Source organism: Aethalodelphis obliquidens, unplaced genomic scaffold, assembly GCF_003676395.1.
Source record: "Aethalodelphis obliquidens isolate GAN/ISIS:26980383/991018 unplaced genomic scaffold, ASM367639v1 scaffold3, whole genome shotgun sequence".
Lineage (NCBI taxonomy): Eukaryota > Metazoa > Chordata > Mammalia > Artiodactyla > Delphinidae > Aethalodelphis > Aethalodelphis obliquidens.
Window position 1 is genome coordinate 74082313 of NW_020837947.1, and position 20433 is coordinate 74102745.

At 41.7% G+C, this 20433-nt stretch overlaps 1 pseudogene; it reads right to left on the bottom strand.

The window, feature by feature from the left end:
• Positions 1-616: 616 nt before the first annotated feature.
• On the bottom strand, positions 617-1393 carry LOC113613201 (parafibromin pseudogene; annotated as a pseudogene).
• Positions 1394-20433: the final 19040 nt, after the last annotated feature.

Genomic DNA, 20433 nt, shown 5'->3' on the forward strand with positions numbered 1-20433 from the left:
TAATTTTTAAACATTTATTATTATTATTTTTATTCGAGTATGGTTGCTTTACAGTGTTGTATTAGTTTCTGCAATACAGCAAAGTGAATCAGCCACACATATACATATATCCCCTGTATAAAATATATCCATGTTTCTTAATCCCAATTTCTAGACAAAGGAGAAACCAACTAATTCAGAATCTCAGGTGGGATGTGTGCTTTACTGTGTAGCTGTAAAGGTTTCTCAGAGCTGTAAGAAGAGTGATCTATCCACAGGATGTTTGTGATAGCTGAGAGTTCTAATACCGTTACATCACACTGCTGAACATTTGGGTGCAGACAAACTTCGTCATCCTTGAGACAATCTTTAGCTTTAGCAAATGTATCAACTAGTGAACCATCAGGCAAAAGCCACAGCCAATCTTTTAACTGCCAGGAGGGACCCTGAACCCAAACTGGTACAACCTGGTCTCCTACTCTTAAGAAATGTACTTAGGGACTTCCCTGGCGGTCCAGTGGTTAGGACTCCGTGCTTTCACTGCCAGGGCCTGAGTTCAATCCCTGGTCAGGGAACTAAGATCCGCAAGATGTGCAGCATAGCCAAAACATTTTTTAAAAAACAATTTTTTTTTTAATTAAAAAAGAAATGCACCTAAGGGTCTGGTTACTACTCCATAAGGAACTGGGACAATAATTGTCCTGCCCTCTGGCAGCATTCTCTCTTTCCTTCTCTGAATTATAGTTTCATTTTCTCATTGGCAGCCTTGCTTTTGCTTTTCATCTGATGGGACACATTTCAGATCCTGTAGAAAGTCTTTTGCATTAAGCATGGTTATCAATGTGGTATCGCTGCCTGACTTAGGATGGTAGATGCTCGAGATCCTTTCTTCTGGTTTGAGGGAAGCCTGGCTTGAGAAATTGGTCTCGGAGCTGACCACGTTCAGGACCCTGAGTCTCATGGGCAGAGGCATCCTCCTCTGTTACTGGTTTCAGTGGCCTCCTGCGGGAGGTGGTGTAGCGTCAGTTTTGAAGCGTTGTGTTTCTTCTTTTCCTTGGACTCTTTCCTGGTCCTGTGTGTTTCGGGCAGCTGGGAAAGGGTACTTGGTAACACGGGATCCACAGGTGCTGTATTTGGGCCAGTCCACTGTTCAGGTACATTCCACCTCAGCATCCCCCAAACACCTCTGATTTAGGGCAGTTACATCATCATCTAGATCAGTCTTGATTAGAGATCTTTTCTTAGCCTTAATTTTGACTTTGCAGCAATATTTTCCACAGACTTAGCTTCAGACAAAGACCTCATCTGTTCTGTTTGTACAGTCCATACTTTGGGCCAATCTCTCTTTTTTTTTTTAAGGATGAGAAAAATGAATGCTTGGATTAGGATTTTTTTTTCTTTTTTTATAATTGAAGTATAGTTGATTTACAATGTTGTGTTAGTTTCAGGTGTACAGCAAAATGACTGTCATCTATCTATTCTTTTTCAGATTCTTTTCCCTTATAGGTTATTACAAAATATTGAGTATATTTCCCTGTGCTATACAATAGGTCCTTGTTGTTTATTTTATATACAGTAGTGTGTATATGTTAATTTCAAACTCCTAGTTTATCCCTTCCCATTTTCCCCTTTGGTAACCATAAGTTTGTTTTCTATGTCTGCGTGTCTATTTCTATTTCATAAATAAGTTCATTTGCATCTTTTTTTTTTAGATTCATAAGTGATATCATATGATACTTGTCTTTCTCTGTCTGACTTACTTCACTTAGTATGATAATCTCTAGGTCCATCCGTGCTGCTGCTATTTCATTCTTTTTTATGTGGGCCGATCTCTATCAAGGTTACCCACTCTTCATCTTCAATTCACAGCTCCTCTGCTTCTGCTAAAACTTTATCTGCTGCTCGTTTAACTTGAGCAGATCCCCAAAGACCTATTTCTAGGGGGCATGTCTGTCTATATTTGTTGATGTCGCTGTTTCACCACGAGATATCCAAGTTCGTCTTTCCAGTCAGGTCTTCTAACCATGGGAATATTTTCGGTGGCTGCAGTAGGACATGAACAGCGGGATGAGGTAGGTGCACGTTATTAAGTAGAAATAAGATAGACTCCAATGTGTGGGATTCTCTGGGTTGGCTTCCTTTCCAGTCTCCCAGACCACATAGTTGGTCTCGGCATTCTCGGGCTGCTAGAATGCCTGGCAGTCACTGTGTCGGCCTTCAGCACCATCTCCTGGGTGTTGTACTATTGCAGGAGGCTGAGCACACGTGTCTTCCCCTGGCGTCAGCACCTCAATGAACCAGCGGTACTAACAGCTGGCCATGCCTATGATAGCAGCTGGGCCTCCAAGCGTCCCACACTGTGAGGCCTCAGAAAGCCACATGAGAACAGCTTACTAGGCCTTTTCCCTCTTGATGTCATTTTTTTATAAGAGCAGGGTCCAAAGTGCCTATCTACAGCAATCACCTTCACTAAGAGGGGTTCTCCAAAGATTTCACACTTCACCTGTCTAAAACTGGCCTCTGGACGACCTGCTCATGTCCACCTAAACCTGCTTCTCTCACAACCTTTCCCGTCTTAATAAATACAGTCAGCCCTCTATACTTGTGAGTTTGCCTCTGTGGATTCAACTAACCGTGGATTGAAAATATTCAGAAAAAAAAATTCCGGAAAGTTCCAAAAAGCAAAACTTGAATTTGCCACACTCTGGCAACTATTTGCATAGTATTTACATTATATTAGGTATTTTAAGTAACCTACAGATGATTTAAAGAATACAGGAGGATGTGTGTAGATTATATGCAAATATCATGCCCTTTTATATAAAGGATTTGAGCATCCTCGAATTTAGGTATCCGCAGGGCCATTGGGGGGGTGCTGGAACAGATCCCCCCAAATAAGAGGGACCACTGTAGTCCTACTCAGTTGATGAGGATCTTAACCAGAGTTATCCTTCATTTTTCTCTTGTTCCCACCCCGTATCCAACCCAGCCAGAAATCCTGGCTCTGGTCCAAACCCAGTCATCTCTGGGGAGGTTTTCTATAATAACCCCCTATGTGGTTTTCCCATTTCTATTTTTAGCATTCCCCCCCAAAACACATGCACATAGTTTAGTCTTTAAACTATAGCCAGAGTTTTAAAAGGCAATTGGGATTGTGTCACTCTTTTGCCAATACGCTCTAAATGCACCGACCAACCCGAAGTCCTTCCTGGGGCCTCCACGCCCTGCACAACTGTGTCTCTAGGTGTCTTTCTGACATGATTCACATACTCAATCCCTTGCTCACTCTGCTTGCCACACTGGCTGGTCCTCACAACTCCCCTGCCTGTGTCTGCTCTTGTACAAGCCTGCCCCAGGTCCTTTGCACCTGCTGTTCCCACAGCCTGGAGCTGCTGCTTCTAGGCAGCCCAAAGCTGGATCCTCAATTCACCCACTTCCCTGCTCAGAGACACCTCTCCTCTAGAGAACTCTATTTAAAATGTCACTCCCATCACCTCATCCTTCTTTATTTTTTATCATATCATTTATGGTGACCCAGTATCAGATGGGAAAATTGGAACTTCAAACTGTCCTTATTTCTCTGTTTTTTCCCAAGGACAATTCTGCCAAAGGTAAGGATAATCCAGTGTACAAATAATGGGAACACCCATGTTCAGAAATTGACTGTAATTTGAACTCGGGTCCTGTTGCATCCCTTTGTGGCTCCCTGTGGACTGCTGTGATAACATTTTATAATAGTCTGCCAGACACAATTTAAAACTAAACTCTATAAAGTTCTTTTCCCCTAACGTTTCTGAGTAACAATCCCAGCCCTGACCATGCAGAGGGTCTGCAGGAGGTGATTTACTGGAATGGTGTATACACCAACCTGGGATTGGTACAGTGGCATCAGTATCATATTTGCCAAATTATGATGCTAATGAGGACATTTCCAGGGAGTTTCAATGACAGACTCTTCATTTACTTCCAGAGCTACACGTCCAACTCCAACAGCCCCAGAAACAAGCTTGGTAACATCAGGGCATAAATCACTCTGCAAGTGGGCAAAGAAAATATGTCATGACTTACATTTGCCCCGTGTAATAGAAATTGAAGGAGAACGTTTATTATTTACTTACTTTGTTTCCTTTAGTTTTTAAAATTGTTCTAGTTGAACTATAAAACTCTACCAAATGTTTGGGCTTCCCTGGTGGCACAGTAGTTAAGAATCCGCCTGCCAATGCAGGGGACATGGGTTCGAACCCTGGTCTGGGAAGATCCCACGTGCCACGTAGCAACTAAGCCCATGCACCACAACGATTGAGCCTGCCCTCTAGAACCCATGAGCCACAACTACTGAGCCCGCATGCCACAACTACTGAAGCCCATGCGCTTAGAGCCCGTCTCCGCACAGGACAGGCGACTGCAATGAGAAGCCCGCGCACCACAACAAAGAGTAGCCCCCGCTCAACACAACTAGGGAAAGCCCGTGCGCAGCAAGGAAGACCCAACACAGCCAAAAATAAATAAACAACAAAAAAATAAAAAAACAAAAAATCTCTACCAAATGTCTTAGACTGACCTACATAGCAGAGTGGAGGAATTTGTAGTGGCAGTTAGAAAACTTAGATTTGTTTCCAGCAATGTGTAAACTTGTGGAAGCAGCTTGCCATCCGTCTGTCCCTTATTATAGTGGAGGATAATACAGTCAAAAACTGTATTCCCATTTTCAGGAAATAACAAGTCCCATAGGCTTCCTCCTTTATAGGAAAAGAAACAGACAACTTAAAATATAAATAGAAAATACATTTATGGAACAAGAATTGACTGTCTACAAATCCCTATGTAAAGAGGGAGTTTCTCTAAAATTCTGTTTTTCTAAGTTTCCTGCATTTCTTCACTCATTTAGCCCACAAATATTTATTGAGCATCTACTATGTTCCACACACTTTGCTAAATAGAGCTAGGGCTAGGCAATGCAGAGGACAGACAGGGATGTACCCGTGTATTACTTTTATAATTAAGTTAGAAGACTATATTCTCTCTGATCAAAATACTCTTGAGTTTCATAAAAGTTTGAGGGGAAAAAGTAGAAGGGATTGTCAACATTTCAAGAAAAATCTTGTAAACTAACAATTCAAATGAACCGAATAGTTGGGTTGCATCTACATGGCTATGGGAGAATCGGATGGCAGGAGTTCAGAAAATATTTCCAGCTTTTGAAACTGGTCTCTGATACCCCTATAATAGTATTTATTTTAGCTCTGTGGTTTTTTGTAAATCTCTTTCATGAGGTTCTATGAACCTAGTGACCTCCCCATTGCCAGCGCCAGAGCCTCTGTTGCCAAGAGCAAGGCCCAGCAGCCCAGGAATGGTGAGGCCCGAGGTCTCACGCCCGATGGAGGAGCTGCTTACTGTGCATTTTTGGAAAGCGATTTGCAAGAATGCATTCTTCATCTCACATGACATTCGTGGAAAACTTTACTTCAGGTCTGGCCTTAAAAAAATTGAAGATATTATGGGAAAAGAATTTGAAAAAGAATAGGTACATGGATATGTATAACTGAATCACTTTGCTGTACACCTGAAACTAATACAACATTGCTAGTCAACTATACTCCAATATAAAATTTAAAAAATAATAAAAAATTGAAGATACTGATCATGGAACCTCTGATTCCCCTTTCTGTACCTTTCTCCTTCTAAGAGATAACCTCCTCAATTTCCTGACGCTTAATGTGTTTTGTCCACAGGCAAACCTGCTTCTTGGGAATGATTTTGATAGAGTCATTCACACCAAAGGTCAAATGTCTAATTCGTCTTTCTCCTTTTCCATAGGCATTTACGCTAACAAGATTCTTCACTTCAATCAAGGGGGGGCTTACGTCTGGGGGACTTCCCTGGTGGTGCAGTGTTTAAGAATCCGCCTGCCAATGCAGGGCACACGGGTTTGATCCCTGGTCCGGGAAGATCCTACATGCTGCAGAGCAACTAAGCCTGTGCACCACAACTACTGAGCCTGTGCTCTAGAGTCCACAAGCCACAACTACTGAGCCCGCATGCCACAACTACCGAAGCCTGCGCACCTACAGCCCGTGCTCTGCAACAAGAGAAGCCACCGCAATGAGAATCCCGTGCACCGCAACGAAGAGTAGCCCCCGCTCGCTGCAACTAGAGAAAGCCCGCATGCAGCAATGGAGACACAACGCAGCCAAAAATAAATAAATAAATAAATATTTTAAAAAAAGAGGAACCACGTCTGAATTTCTTGACCATGTTAATTGGAGACATAGAGTGACTTTCAGCTCTGATGTTCTGTGGTTCTAAATGTATAGCAACATTAAGGGGACAAAGAAGAGGTAACGTTGCTGGTAAAATTCTTTGGGGAAAACCCTATTCTCTGTTTGTGTGATTTTCCTTGCACGTAACGAAACACCTAGCAGTATTTTAACCAGTAAAGTCATTTAATTGCTCATGTAACAAGAAGTCTAGAGGTGGGAGTTTCAAGAGTGTGTCAGCAGCTCAACATGGCTTGGCCACTGCCTCAGTCTCTCTGATTGTCTTGTCTTCCCATCGCGGCTCCCCAATGGTCTGCTGTAGCTCCAGGCATCAGATCTACACGAAAGTGTTCAAAGAAGGAAGGGGAAGGGGAGGACAGAGGGCTGGACTCATGGGCCTTTCGCCCTCTGTCTGAGAGGAAGCTCTTTCCCAGAGCCCCCAGCATATCCCCTGACATCACATTGGCCAGGACTGCGTCATTCCGCCCCCTCTAGTAGCAAAGAGTTGACAGACACTAATCCTGAGTTATAGCCTAGGATTAGTCATATTGAGACCTGAGCAAAACTGAGATTTTGCTAGCAAGGAAGCAAGGGACAGTGCTGCTGGAAGGCGGTGCAGCTGGAGCGTGTCTACCTCAACCTCGCAACCACAGCACCAAGGGGCTGCCCTGAGCAGGTCTATGGCCAGCCTTGAAAATAACCTGAGTCAGACACCTGGGCTCTTTCCAATCCCCACACTTTCCAGTTTCTTTCTTGCTAATGTTCAGGTTAAAAGGGGAGGAGGTTGTGACAGAGAACAGACGGTGATGTTCTAAATTAAAACAGAAACGAGATGTTGTAGCATTGTGTTCAACTTGCCTGTTCTTATATGGTCTCATACTTTTAATTCTTTAACTTGAATTTACCCTGCTAACCGTCTTCTTCATTCAGATCTGCAAACTTGCTAGAAAAAAGCAATGGTTTTTTTTTCTTCTGGTGGGGCTACTCTCTCACCAAAATGGTCCAGAGATGATTATATTCAGTTTTATTTTCAAAATCTCCACTTATCAAAGGCTAGCATGCTTAGAAAACAGATGGTTCGATCTAAGGCTTCTTTTGTTGTAGGCAGGCTAATGTTTTAAACATTATGCCAAGATTTGATTTGAAATTGTAAAATTGTTGTTTTCCCAGACTGAGCTTGGGGTACTATCAAAATTCTCAGACAGTCTTCCTGAGGGGAAGGCAGAATTTGTGCATGAGGGCTAATTGAAGAAAAACAAGAATGTTTAAAGGACATATTTTTTTCCCCAAAGTAAAAAGTTTTATTGATTCCAATGGAGAAAAAAATCTCTGTTTTTAGGACATATGGTACCTATTGCATTCAATAGAAGATATCAGTTTATAAGTTCTCACTTCTTTTTTAGCGATTAAAATACTGATATATTAGTATCACTGTAAAGAAGCAAACAGATTCATCTTTCTAATCTTTCATCTTTTATAATTGGATAGAGTTTGAATTCATGAAATTTGTTTATACACATCATTTCATGTTATCTTTCAATTAACCTGCCAAAAATATTATTTTCCCATTTATAGATGAAAAAACTGAGATTCAAAAAAAAAATAAACATATAACTTTCCTAAGGTCACAGAATGTTAGCCATGGGGTTAAGGCTAAAATGAGATTGTTGTAGCCACTGCAGCTAGCGTGGCTAGTGTTACTAGTGCCTATCCTATGTCATGCACCGTATGACACTGGAAATAATAAAATAATATAATCAGATCTAACATTTATTGAGCACTAGATGCCAGACCCTGTCCTAAATATTTACATGCATTACTTCATTTAATCCTCTCAAAAAATCTATGAAATAGGAATTATTAAAATTCCCATTTTGCAGATGTGGAAACTGAGGTCACGAGGCTTGGATAAGCTCCAACTGCTAGAAATACGGAGTTGCTGCCTCCTAATCACGTAACGAGCACAGACCTCTCTGCGCATAGGCTGCAGGAGCTGGCCACGGGTGACCTGGGCAGGCTGGAGGCACGTCTGGATGCAGTGGCTGCCATGATACACGGCTGCTCTTTGCAGCCCTGCTGCATTTTTTCATGACTCTCAAGTTGCCATGTTGCAAACCCAAGTCAAAGAAGCTGAAGCAAAAAAGGATGTCTTTGACTCATGGAATCCGAGCGACGGCTGAACAACCAAACCACCCACCACGAGGACAGGGATGCTACTGGTCTCGGGCACCGCTGGAACCAGGTGAGTGTCTGCCGTCCCTCGCCTTTGTTTCCTTGTGCATTGGCTTCATTCTTTTTCACTACCGATAGCTTTTTTCAAATGGCAGGAACCTCAGTCTCCAATAGCTCATGAAATTCATCTTTTGACTTTCACCAACAGAGAAGGTCCGACTCTCTTGGGTCTAGTTGGAAAAAATTCCACAGAAGAGCTCTGATTGGCCTGGCTTGTATAAGAAGCCATCCCTGGACCAATCAAATGTAGCCAAGGAGACACATCCTGTAAGAACATGTAAGAATTGGCATGTACAGTTGTGCAGTCTGTGTATTTCACACAGGTGTCTACCCAAAGGACACGTGGGGCTTGAAATCAAGCCAATCCTCTGCTCACCAAGCCATGCGGCCTGGAGTAGAAACCTTCCCAAAGGAAGGGATGCCCTTTGTTTCTCTCAGACACTGGGGCTTGTCAAGCAGGGCACCCACTGGGCTGAATCCTTTTTTTAAAAAAAAAAAATTGAGGTATAATTGACATATATCATTATGTTAGTTTCAGGTATACAGTGTAAGGATTTGATATTTACATATATTGTGAAATGATCACCACCGTAAGTCTAGTTAATAACTGTCATAGCTATAAATTTTTTTTCTTGTGATGAGAACTTTTAAGATCTACACTCTTAGCAACTTTCAAATATGCAATACAGCATTAGTATTATAGTCACCATGCTGTACATTACAACCCCGGGACTTACTTATTTTATAACTAGAAGTTTGTACCTTAAACCCCCTTCATCCATTTCACCCATCCCCTGCCCCTCCTCTGGCAACAATCCATCTGTTCTTGTATCTAAGAATGAACCCTCATCCCTTTTTTTCACACAACAGCATTGATTAGGTTTATGGCAGCCTTGTGTAAAATATGACAGCTTGTAAGGAAATACAGTATTTGTGGATGGAAGGAGAAAAGGGAAGTATTAATTTCAGAAAAAGGGAAGATAATCAAACGATGAGGGAGAATTTAAGCCATTGGTTGTGCTCTAAGATTTCTTGCTTAGAACAGTGAGTGGAAATAGAAATAGGAAACTATTTCTGTTTCATGTAAAATTTTAAAACACAATTCCACAATTAAGTCATGGAAAGGTGATAAATAGAGGCTTTGATGTGAGCAAAACCCAGCTACCATTTTTGAGGTCTAACAGCACCTTGGGGAGTGGCTTGTTACTTTTCCAGGCAAATACACATCCATTCAGAACTCCTCACGGAGTGGATTTCAATTAAACAGTTTCATGGTTTTTACATGAAAAGACAGTCTGACATCTCATAGAGATGCGTGATAGTCTGATAGTCTCTGCTAGCAAAGTGCTACAGAAAGCAGCTCTGGTTACATTTAAATGATATTTTTAGCACCAGGTTTGTGAGGCTGTAAAAGCTTTGTTTTTTACACAAACTTAAGCTCTTTCTCATGGGTCAGGGCAAGGTTTTCTCTGGAATACGGTCATCCCACCTCTCCCCAGCAAGCCCAGCATGTTCTCTAAAGCCCTGGGCCATGTCGAGGCGATAAGACTGGGCACGTGTCTAACGATGGGCAGAGAGAGGCTGCGCTTGGGGGCATGACCAGCCCGCCTGGTTCAGGGCAGGCCAACCCCAAAAGCACCACGCCAAGGGTCCCTTGTATTTATTCTGGGATGACCAATTCCCAAGCAGTCATCTTCTTCCCAGATATGATCTCAAGAGTGTGAGCTTTGCCATCATCCCCAGGTAGAGAGCGGCAGGGGAAGAATCTGATATTTCAAGGCTTAAATAACAGACTGGCAGTTTCGTCCGCTGCAGTGTCTCCCTGTCTTAAGCAGATTCCGAATTTTAGACTCTCCGAGGCCGCTTCCGTCTCCCTTGGCCCCTTATCGTTCCTTGTTTTTTCTTCAGTTACCCTTCTTCGAGAGCCCAGACTCAGGCGTCTTTGATATCCCCACACCCTCTTCCGCTTCCCTTCTGCCTCTTGTCTAGGGGTCTGTCTTTGTTTGATTAAGCAGTCAGGACCTACAGAAAGGAACATCCGGGAGCATTGGAGGAGGAGAAAGTTGTACCAAAGCCACCTGGAGCAAGGATGGGTGGTACCCACTGCCTTGATTCTCCTTCTTGCCTTCATTTCTCTTATATCTCTATTTGCTTCTTAAACTTCACTCATCCTCTCCTCTCCGCTTATTCTTTTACCTCTCCTCCTTTGTCTTCTCTACCTGCCACCAAGCCGTCCTTACAGAATTTCCTCTGTTAGGAAAGCTAACAGCCCGCTCAGCACATCTCAAATTTGATTATCGTTTGCTCAGTTAAAACCATAGACCCTTTAGCGAGGAACTCAAGAGATTTCCTGGGGGATGTGCGGGGTCCATGGCAACCATCAGGCTGCACACACACACTTGTTCTGCTGCCTTTCCCCGTGTGTCAAATCCTTTGGACCAGCGGAAGTCACATACACCACGGCTGGTGGCGGAGAGCTTTAAGGGCCTGGAAAGAGGATGGCTTTAAGCAGAGGCCACCCAATGCACATGCATGCATTAAGCATGTAGATAAGAAATAAACATTTCCTGTTTTATGCCACTGAGGTTCTTGGTCTGTTTGTTACTGCAGCTAATGTTGCAGCCTAGCTGTTACAGAACAGGACCTGATGACAACCAGGCAGACAGAATGACATGTTTCCTACTGAGTGGAACATTTGCAGCATGAAGTTGCGGCTTGCAACTCGCTGAGATCAGGAAGGTAGGCCAGCGACAGAGGCTTCTTCTGGTGCTTAGCACCTTTAGTTTTACTTATGCTTCAGACGGGAAAGAATGATACCAAATCAAGGACAGGCTGCTCTGGGATACCTTGTCCCCATTCCCTGTTCTCCGGCCTTCAGCAGAGGCTGGTGTTTGTTACTGGTGTCCCCCAGATGGGGCACTGCTCTCTCCTTTATTGGTTCTATGCCTGTTATGCTCCCCCAATACACTCATCCCAATATCAGAAAGGCTCCAGAAATTTCCATGCCTTAGACCCTTAGCCCCAGATAGAAAGAAAAATTTCTCTCCTAAGTTGCTTACAAAATCCTTCTTATCCCAGGCCTGTTTATTTCCCAAGATGACTGATTCTGGAAGCTGCTTCTCCTTTTGAGGAAACTCCATCCGCATCTTCATGTACCATGATCTGATCTATGGCTCCAACAAGACCATCACCCATTCTATCTATTGTACTAGATAGAATAAAACGGGCTTTGCTGTGGTAACAAACAACCCAAGACTTCAGAAGGATGGCTCAGGGTTCTGAAAAGGTCTTCTGTGTGGTCTGTGTACTGGTATTCAGGAAAACTTTTGAGTGTGTTTCTATAGTGTTTATTTTTTAGAATTAATTGAAATTTATTAATTCCAGGCATTTCCTATTTCTTGCCTGGAAAAATCCATTCCTTTAAGTGTCAATTTCTCTGTGAAGTTTTCCCTGACTCTGGGCAGGATGAACGTCCTCATTCTGGTAATTCCACAGCACCGTCCTCCATATCAAAATTACTGCATTATATTGTGACTTGCTATTTTTTGTCTCTTAGGAAGATACCTTCCTGAGGACTGGAATTAGGTATATTATTCCTGTGTCTCTCCTAGTGCCCAGCATGGTACTTGGGATGTAGGAATAATACCATGCACGTCAACCACGTGGACGAGGGGCACTGAAAGGCATCGTCATTTCTCCATTCATTCTTGGGCTGTGCATGTGTGTTTCTGTATTGTGGGGGTATGGAATATAGCTATATCTGTGTAGCATCATGTAGGAAGGGATGTGTCCAAAATGGTCCATAGTGAATCTGTCAAAATACTTTATGGGCTGAAATATACAATAGGCTTGAGAACTATTTTTGCAGACAATCACATCCCGAAAAGGAAGTGTGAGGTGCTTATTCGGCAGACAAGGCTTCCATATCCTGTAGTAATAACCCCATGTTTACCTCTGCACCAGTGCCTTTATATTTATTTTTTTTTAATGTGGACCATTTTTTTAAAGTCTTTATTGAATTTGTTACAACATTGCTTCTGTTTTATATTTTGGTTTTTTAGCCACGAGTCATGTGGGATCCTAGCTCCCCGACTAGGGATCAAACCCTCAGCCCCTGCATTGGAAGGTGAAGTCTTAACCACTGGACTGCCTGGGAAGTCTCTGCCTTTATATTTAAAATCAGAACTTTTAAAAAAAATCTTTCTTTTTTCCTTAATGGCACATAATACACTGTTGTATCCTTAAACTGGCAGTTCGCGATATTTTAATAGAAAATAAAGGAAATGGTCAATTTTTTTTTCTTGGTAGGGATTTCTAAGCCCACATGATAAATCAACATTTTAAACAAAGTTCTTCTTCTGAGTTCTCCTTTTCTGGTTTCACCTCTTATTTTATTTTTATTTATTTATTTATTCTTTTGTGAGATGAGCATGGTAAACCTTGTTGAAAAACAAAAAAAAAAAAGAGGGAGTGGCAGATTATAACTGAGTTATTACAGAATTGCATTGCTACATCTTTTCCCCTATTATAGGCAATGATATTTTGTCATTTGTCAACTCCCTGCAAATATCCTTCTTTTCCCCCACAAGTCAAAAATGTCTTCTTTAGGGCATACAGGATAAGTTGTAATAACACATTTGATAGCTCTAAATAATTCTCTGCTATCAATGTACACAGTGAATGTTATTAATGGGAAACTCTTTGCATGGGCCCTGAAAATAGCCAATAACTCAACTTGTCAGCATTTTGATAACTACAGCCTTCAATTTAACATGAAGAAATATCAGATTCAGTTTAGCAGTTTCAAAAGCAATGAATACAGATGATGAAATTTCTTCTTTCAGGCAAAGAGACTGCAAATTATTATACATAGACACTTATTTCTAATAATGTCATTTCAATTTACTTCTCAGTTGCCTGATATTAGAAGTATTTGCCCGGGAATTGGATGAGAATTTAATCATCATTTCAGAGCTCCAGGCCCACCTCAGGGGCCAACTGAACATCTTATCAGTAATTGAGCGGCAATGCTATTTATCCCTTTCTTATACTTTATTTCCTTTTTCTTCTTACCTTCTAAGTTTCTTTTTTTCTCTTTAAATTTTTATTGGAGTATAGTATAGTTGATTTACAATGTTGTGTTAGTTTCTGCTGTACAGCAAAGCGAATCAGTTATACATATATCCACTCTTTTTAAGCTTCTTTTCCTACATAGGTCATTACAGAGTATTGAGTAGAGTTCCCTGTGCTCTACAGTAGCTCTTTATTAGTTATCTATTTTATGTATAGTAGCATGTCCAAGTTAATTTCTAAACATCCCAGAATTAGCTCCCTTTCAGATGGGAATTAACCATGATGTCAGGGTAGTTGTCACCTGGGTGTGGCTTGTCCTTCCTTCCATCCTTATTCCCTTCAAGACTCAGATGAGGCCTCCTTCTAAAAACACCCTTCTTCCCCTCCAGACACCCTCATTCTGGGTGAATGGGAAGAAGCAGATATCTTCAGGTAGCCTAGCATCGAGCTGCCGGCAGGAAGGGCTGCAAGGCTACCTGTCACCTGGAATGGGCAAACTTCCATGACCGGGATGCTCTTCTTACCAGCAAGGCCATTCCTCAGACTGGAAGGCCATCCAGTTCCCATTGTCAGGCCATTGGTAGGTGCCACCTGCTCCCTCCCCAACAAGATCCGCTGCAGAGGGTGTGAGGTCTTGCTTGCAGAGTACAACTCATGCTTCTCCAAGACGTGGTCAAAGCTAAGAGACCACATGCACATTAATGCTCCCTTCCTATAAGATTCCCCAGTCACCTGCTTGAGTGGGCACCAAGTACTGTTTTGTGTATGGGGTTCATCCCACACCTGCCTTGATACTCAGTTTCCCTCCTCTGTGCTCCCGTGTTCCCCCTACTTCCCTCCCATACCAGCCTCTAGTATCACTCTCCATGTGCTCCTCTGGTGATGCATTTCGGTCATGGGCTCCCTGATGGCAGGAACTTCATCTTCTATTTCATTGTATTCAGAGAGCTTAGCATGGTGGTAGAAAGTGCTCAATAAATAGCTCTAAATGAATGGTTCAATGGTCAAAAATGATGGACAACAAGATCAGAGAAATGTTAGCTTGGGTACTTCTTTTTTACACTTAACGGATTTCTTGCGTCTATTTTCTTCTTTTTTAAAAAAATTTGTGTTGGAGTATAGTTGATTTACAACGTTGTGTTAGTTTCTGCTGTACAGCAAAGTGAGTCAGTTACACATATACATATATCCCCTCTTTTTTTAGATTTTTTTTTTTCCCATATAGGTCATTACGGAGTATTGAGTAGAGTTCCCTGTTCTCTACAGCAGGTCCTTATTAGTTATCTATTTTATGTGTAGTAGCGTGTATATGTCAATCCCAGTCTCCTAATTTATCCCTCCCCCCACCCCTACTGCCTTTTCCTCCCTGGTAAGCATAAGTTTTGTTTGTTTTCTACATCTGTGACTCTACTTTCTAATGGGATTTTATTTTGCCTCTAAAACCAGCTCTGATGTAAAAAGCAGGCTCCCTCTTGGGGATGGTGCATTGTAGCAAGGACCAGTGATGTGCCGGTAAATGTTTATCAATGTAGCTGATTTCAAGCTACCAGCGTGTTAGCGCTGAGGGCAGCCTTGGGGAGAGAGACCCAGGAGCACATCATTCTGTGGTACTTCCATTATACAGCTACAATGTAAGAAAATGACCTCAAGAGCATAGATAACAGTAAAATGTAGTGGCTTTTAAAAAAATTACCTCTGTTTCTAATATAATCTATTTAATTGTATTTTAATATAATTTTTAGTAATGAGTGTAACAACTGGCTTGCAAAATCCCTGATCATTAATAATTTTTTCCCATGATATTATAGGAGCTGACTTCAGACACCATTGGATAGGACGCTTTTCTCAACCTGCCTTCGGTACCCAAAGCTTCCCCATCCAGCCTTGAACCCACACAGGATCGCTTTGACCACTTCTTTGCTAGTTTCTTCAACCGGGAACATCTGTTGTTTGACTGGAATGCTAGCTGTTTTGGTTAGTGGCAGAGAAGTACAAAGGTCTGTAAGAAAGAGTGGATAGACCAGAAAGAAGATTGGGACATTCCTTAACTCCTCAGAACCTAGAAACGTTTACTAAGTATTGTATCTTGAGTTGCAGGTGAATAGCCTGCTTCAATTGAATATTCTCGTAGTTGGGCTCCATAGGCCATTTCTATGCCTCGCCACCTCCCAAGTCCAGCTTGATTTCAGTCACTCATTTTCTGGCCTATATGTCTCCTTCTCAGCCTTCCTGATTGTGCAAAAAACCTTTGAAATCCCAATTCATACCGGAATTGTCTCTTGACTTTTGGGTGAAAGGTGATGATTCCACCACCATTACTCCTCTGCTTCAGCCCCCACCAACCAAATCCAATTTGCTCTTTTGTTTAAAAAAAATAACATCAAAAAACATGTACGGGCCTTGATTTTGTGAATATTTTATGAATGTATTGGCTATTCGCATTGCCCTGTTCTTTTACAAGTCCCTTTTAGACCGCCTATTCTTGATGGGCAGCGCTCGGAAATCACACCCATTTAGTTTTCTTTGCATCTCACTTAGCAAAGAATCATGAACAGCTTTCTAAATGCCTTATCATAGCTTCAAGGATGGGGACGTTTATGATGAACTGATTGATAGGTGTAGAATCATGCTGGTGAGTGACAGTATATGAAACGATCAATCTATCTTAGAGCAGAATCCCTCATTGAAGAGTAAGATATGGTGATGATAGGAATGCTTTCAAATTTCTGGCAGTCTCCACATCTTAGCACACTATGCCTGCACCATAGCCTATGCAGAAACTGTGCCAAGCCACACTCTCAAAAAATCCACAATCATTGTGTCTTTCTTTAAATGTCTTCTAAGTTATGAATATATAACGCATAAACAAGTTCTAGCTATTTTGTGCATTAAGAGTAATGAAACAATATTTCAGTTGCCTTATCCTCGGAAACAGAAACAACAGTTAGCTTTTATTTCTAAATGTTTAATTCATCACCACAACCATCATCATCTGGACTACAGATGGCAGACATACTTTCTGGAACACTATTTCGAAGTAAACAGCGTTTCCTTGAACGGTTTTGTAAAGGGAATACACAGTATTTCTATTCCTCTCAGCTCTTCTCTGCATTTTGCCCAAGTTTACAAGCATATTTGGGATGAGAATGAACTCACTAAAGAACGAGTGTATTCCGTCAAATTGAGTTAAGGAGAAAACCTAAATTGAAGACTAGAGGAAAAATCCTTTTAAAGAGGTTCTTTTGGTTGGGTTGGGTTTTTTTGTTTGTTTAATTTACATATAGCTTACTCAGTCTTTTTGTGTCATTTCCATTCCTGTTTTCTTTGCTCATAAACACCTGACCAGACATAATTCACTTAATTAACAGCTCTCTAAGTAGATTGAGTTTGCTGCCTTAGGGGATAGACACCAAAGCCCAGAAACTCCTGAGTTGGCTGGAAAGGCTCCAGAAGTGTGTAATCACACACTTGGGCTGAAGAAGTAGAACAGACCGATATGCAAATGACAGAAGCAGAGACTGAGGCCACTGGGGGCAGGAGAGGAGGGAGACAGGAGGTGAGTCTCCCTCTGTCTTCCACGTCTGAAAGGCTGGCTTTAGATATGATATTTATGAACCCCGGTGATACGCACAGATCCAATGAGCTCAAAAATCAGAGCAGGCAGATGTTAGTAAAGCCAGCTTACTGGAATTTCTGGAACCAATAATCTCAACCATTTCACATGAGCCTTTAGTCATTGAAGTATGAAACATAAACCAAAATTGTATAGAAAAATAAAATAAATAAAATGAAATGGCTGGAAACCATCAGATTATGGAATTCACTGTGCTTTCAGTAATTTACACCTGCCTATAGCATGAGTACTGAAGTTTTATTTCTGAGGTTTGCTGCTAACAATGTTGACTTCTGGGCTGCAAGATAACTGGGGCAAAGGTTGCTGGGGATCCTACTGAATGAGCTGGCTGTGTCCTTTTAGAAAGCAGTTCCATATTTTGTATGGCGGAGGTTAAAGTGGGACAGGTGCCTTGGGGGCCTGAAATGTTTATGACTGTTAATTACAGATTGTCATCAGCATTTTATGTCCTTCTCTATATTTCTTTGCTCCTAGGTCGATCTGATACTTGAACCAGAGGGTAAATTAATATATTTTTAAAGACAGATAGCACCACCTAAATTATCACCTGCCACAAACGGTCAGATGTTGCTGTATGTTACCTTTTTCTCATGTCGGCCCCCCAAAGCATCCCGATTAGACAGCTCAAGCTCTGCTTCTGACTCAGGGAATCTTACAAACCTGACTTCATTAATTTAAGCATCTGCTCTGGGAAAAGCACAATGCTAGGCAGTGAAAGTAACAAGCTACAAAACTTTGAGTAGAAAAAGGAAAAAGATGTGTAGAAAAACAACTTATACTGTGCAATTTTGCAAAGAATTAAGCGTGGGTAAGTACTCCTGGCCTTGGAGGAGGGCTAGAACCACAGTCCTTTTGTTTGGTCCGCTTGTTTTTCTTTTTTAAAATCGATTCAATATCTTACAATTAGGAGATTACACACACACACTCAAATTTTTATATTTCTATATTCTCTTGAAAAAATCAGAAAGTCTGGGCTAGTATTACCAGAGGGCCTCAATCCCCCAGGTCTGAATAGTGATCCTTAGATGGCCTTGAGCTCTCCAATTCAAGACAGTCTCCCCCGTCCCTAGGGAGTAAACGACCGGTCCCGTTCCAAGCATGGCTCCTCCTATGTATCCTCCCTGCCTGGACAAGGAGACATTTGCATCTCTGTCTTTGAATTCTTCACAGAAGTTGTCCTAGAGCCTCTACTAAAACTGTGTGACATGAGCAAATCATTTATCCTCTCTGTCTTGTTTCCTCACCTTCGAATAGAGGTAATAAATAGCATATTTGATTGTTTGCTAATCCAATTAATGGAAAAGAATGAATTATATGAACAATGAAGGAAGATTTATATGCTCTGCTGACTGGACAAGAGACACTAACAGCAGTGAAGGTAACCTACAATTCATAGCACAGTTCCATCACTACAGAAAGCTTCCTTGTCCCAATTTTCAGACAACCTCTCCACCCCTGGCCCCATAACCAGGGGCAACCGTGTCCTGACTTTTGACTCATAGCTTAGTTTTACTGTTCTAGGGTTTATATAAACAGAGCAATATACTGTTTACCTTTTGCGGATGCCTCCTTTCAGTCAAAGTATTATTTTTGAGATTACTCGATGTTGTTGTATGTGTGGAATGGGATAGTGGTGAAAACAGCCTCCTTATGACCCCCACTTTCCTGTACTTTGTCCCTTTATAATGTAAAATTGCTACCTCTCCCGTCAAATGACAGGATTTACATCCTACCGCATGACCCTGGGCTGCTTTTGTGACTTGACTGACCAACAGAATGGGACGGCAGTGATATTCTTTGACTTCTGAATCTAGGCCTTCAGAGAGCTTATAGCTTCTACGTTATGTCTTAGAAACCAACAGTCAAATAAAGAAGTCCAGGCTGTCCTGCTAAAGACACAGACTGCATGTAGAGAGACAGAAGCCCTAGAGGATGGGAAGACCACCTGGATAAGCGGGCCACATGGAGGCAGGTGCCCAGACCACCACCAGCATCAAGGCCCCAGGAGGTGTGTGAGGCTCTCTTGACTCTCCAGCCCTGGTCAGGCAACAGCTGAATACAGATGCAGGAGTCAGCCTAGGCAAGGCCAGCAGAACGCCACTCCCTCAACCCACGGAATTGTGATAAATAAGAAATTGTGGTTGTTTTAAGTCACTGTATTTTGAGGTGATCTGTTATATAGCACCATAGACGATGATACACAGTGGTTTGTTCCTTTTCTCTGTTGAGTAGAATTTCACTGAATGGATATGCCGCCATATAATTTAGCAATTTAGTTCCTTAATTGTTTTTCTCTTCTGGTTTTGACAGGTATGGAACCAGATGCCATGAAAATTCTTGTACAGGTTTTTTTTAAAATGAATATATTTTCATTTCCCTGGAAGGTGAATTGCTTAGTTATATGGAAAGTATATGTTTAAACTACTGAATTGTTTCCCAAAGTACATATCTTCATACATTGCCAGCAGCAATGTTTGAGAGTTACATTTGTAACCCTCCCCAATACTTAGTATTGTCAGTTTTTTCAATTTTAACTATTCCAGTTAGTGTAAATTATGCTTTTGATTTGTATTTCACTGATGTTTAGCATCTTTTCATGTGTGCATTGGCCACTTTTATAATTATATAAACATAATCATTTACATTTATAATATAATTATAATTATATTGTGAAGTGTGTTTCAGTTTTTGCAGTTTTTAAAAAAATTCAGCTCGTTTTCTATTACTCACTATAGGAATTCTTATATACCTTGGGTATGACTCTTTTATGAGATATCTGTATTGCAAATATTTTCTCCCAGCTGGGGCTTGCCTTTTTATCATCTTAATGATCGCTTTTGATGCATGGAAATTTTGTGGGGTTTTTTAGGGTTTTTTTTGCGGTACGCGGGCCTCTCACTGTTGTGGCCTCTCCCGTTGCGGAGCACAGGCTCCGGACGCGCAGGCTCAGCGGCCATGGCTCATGGGCCCAGCCACTCCGCGGCATGTGGGACCCTCCCAGACCGGGGCACGAACCCGTGTCCCCTGCATCAGCGGGTGGACTCTCAACCACTGCGCCACCAGGGAAGCCCCAGAAATTTTGTATTTTGATGGACTATGTTTTATAATGATCATTTTTTGTCTATGAAATGTGCCATCTCTAAGGTCACAAAGATCTTCTATGTTTTCTTCTAGAAGATTTTGAGTTTTAACTTTTAGCTATATATATTATTTATATTGAAAACATATATGTATGTACATGCCGAGTAGTCATCTGCT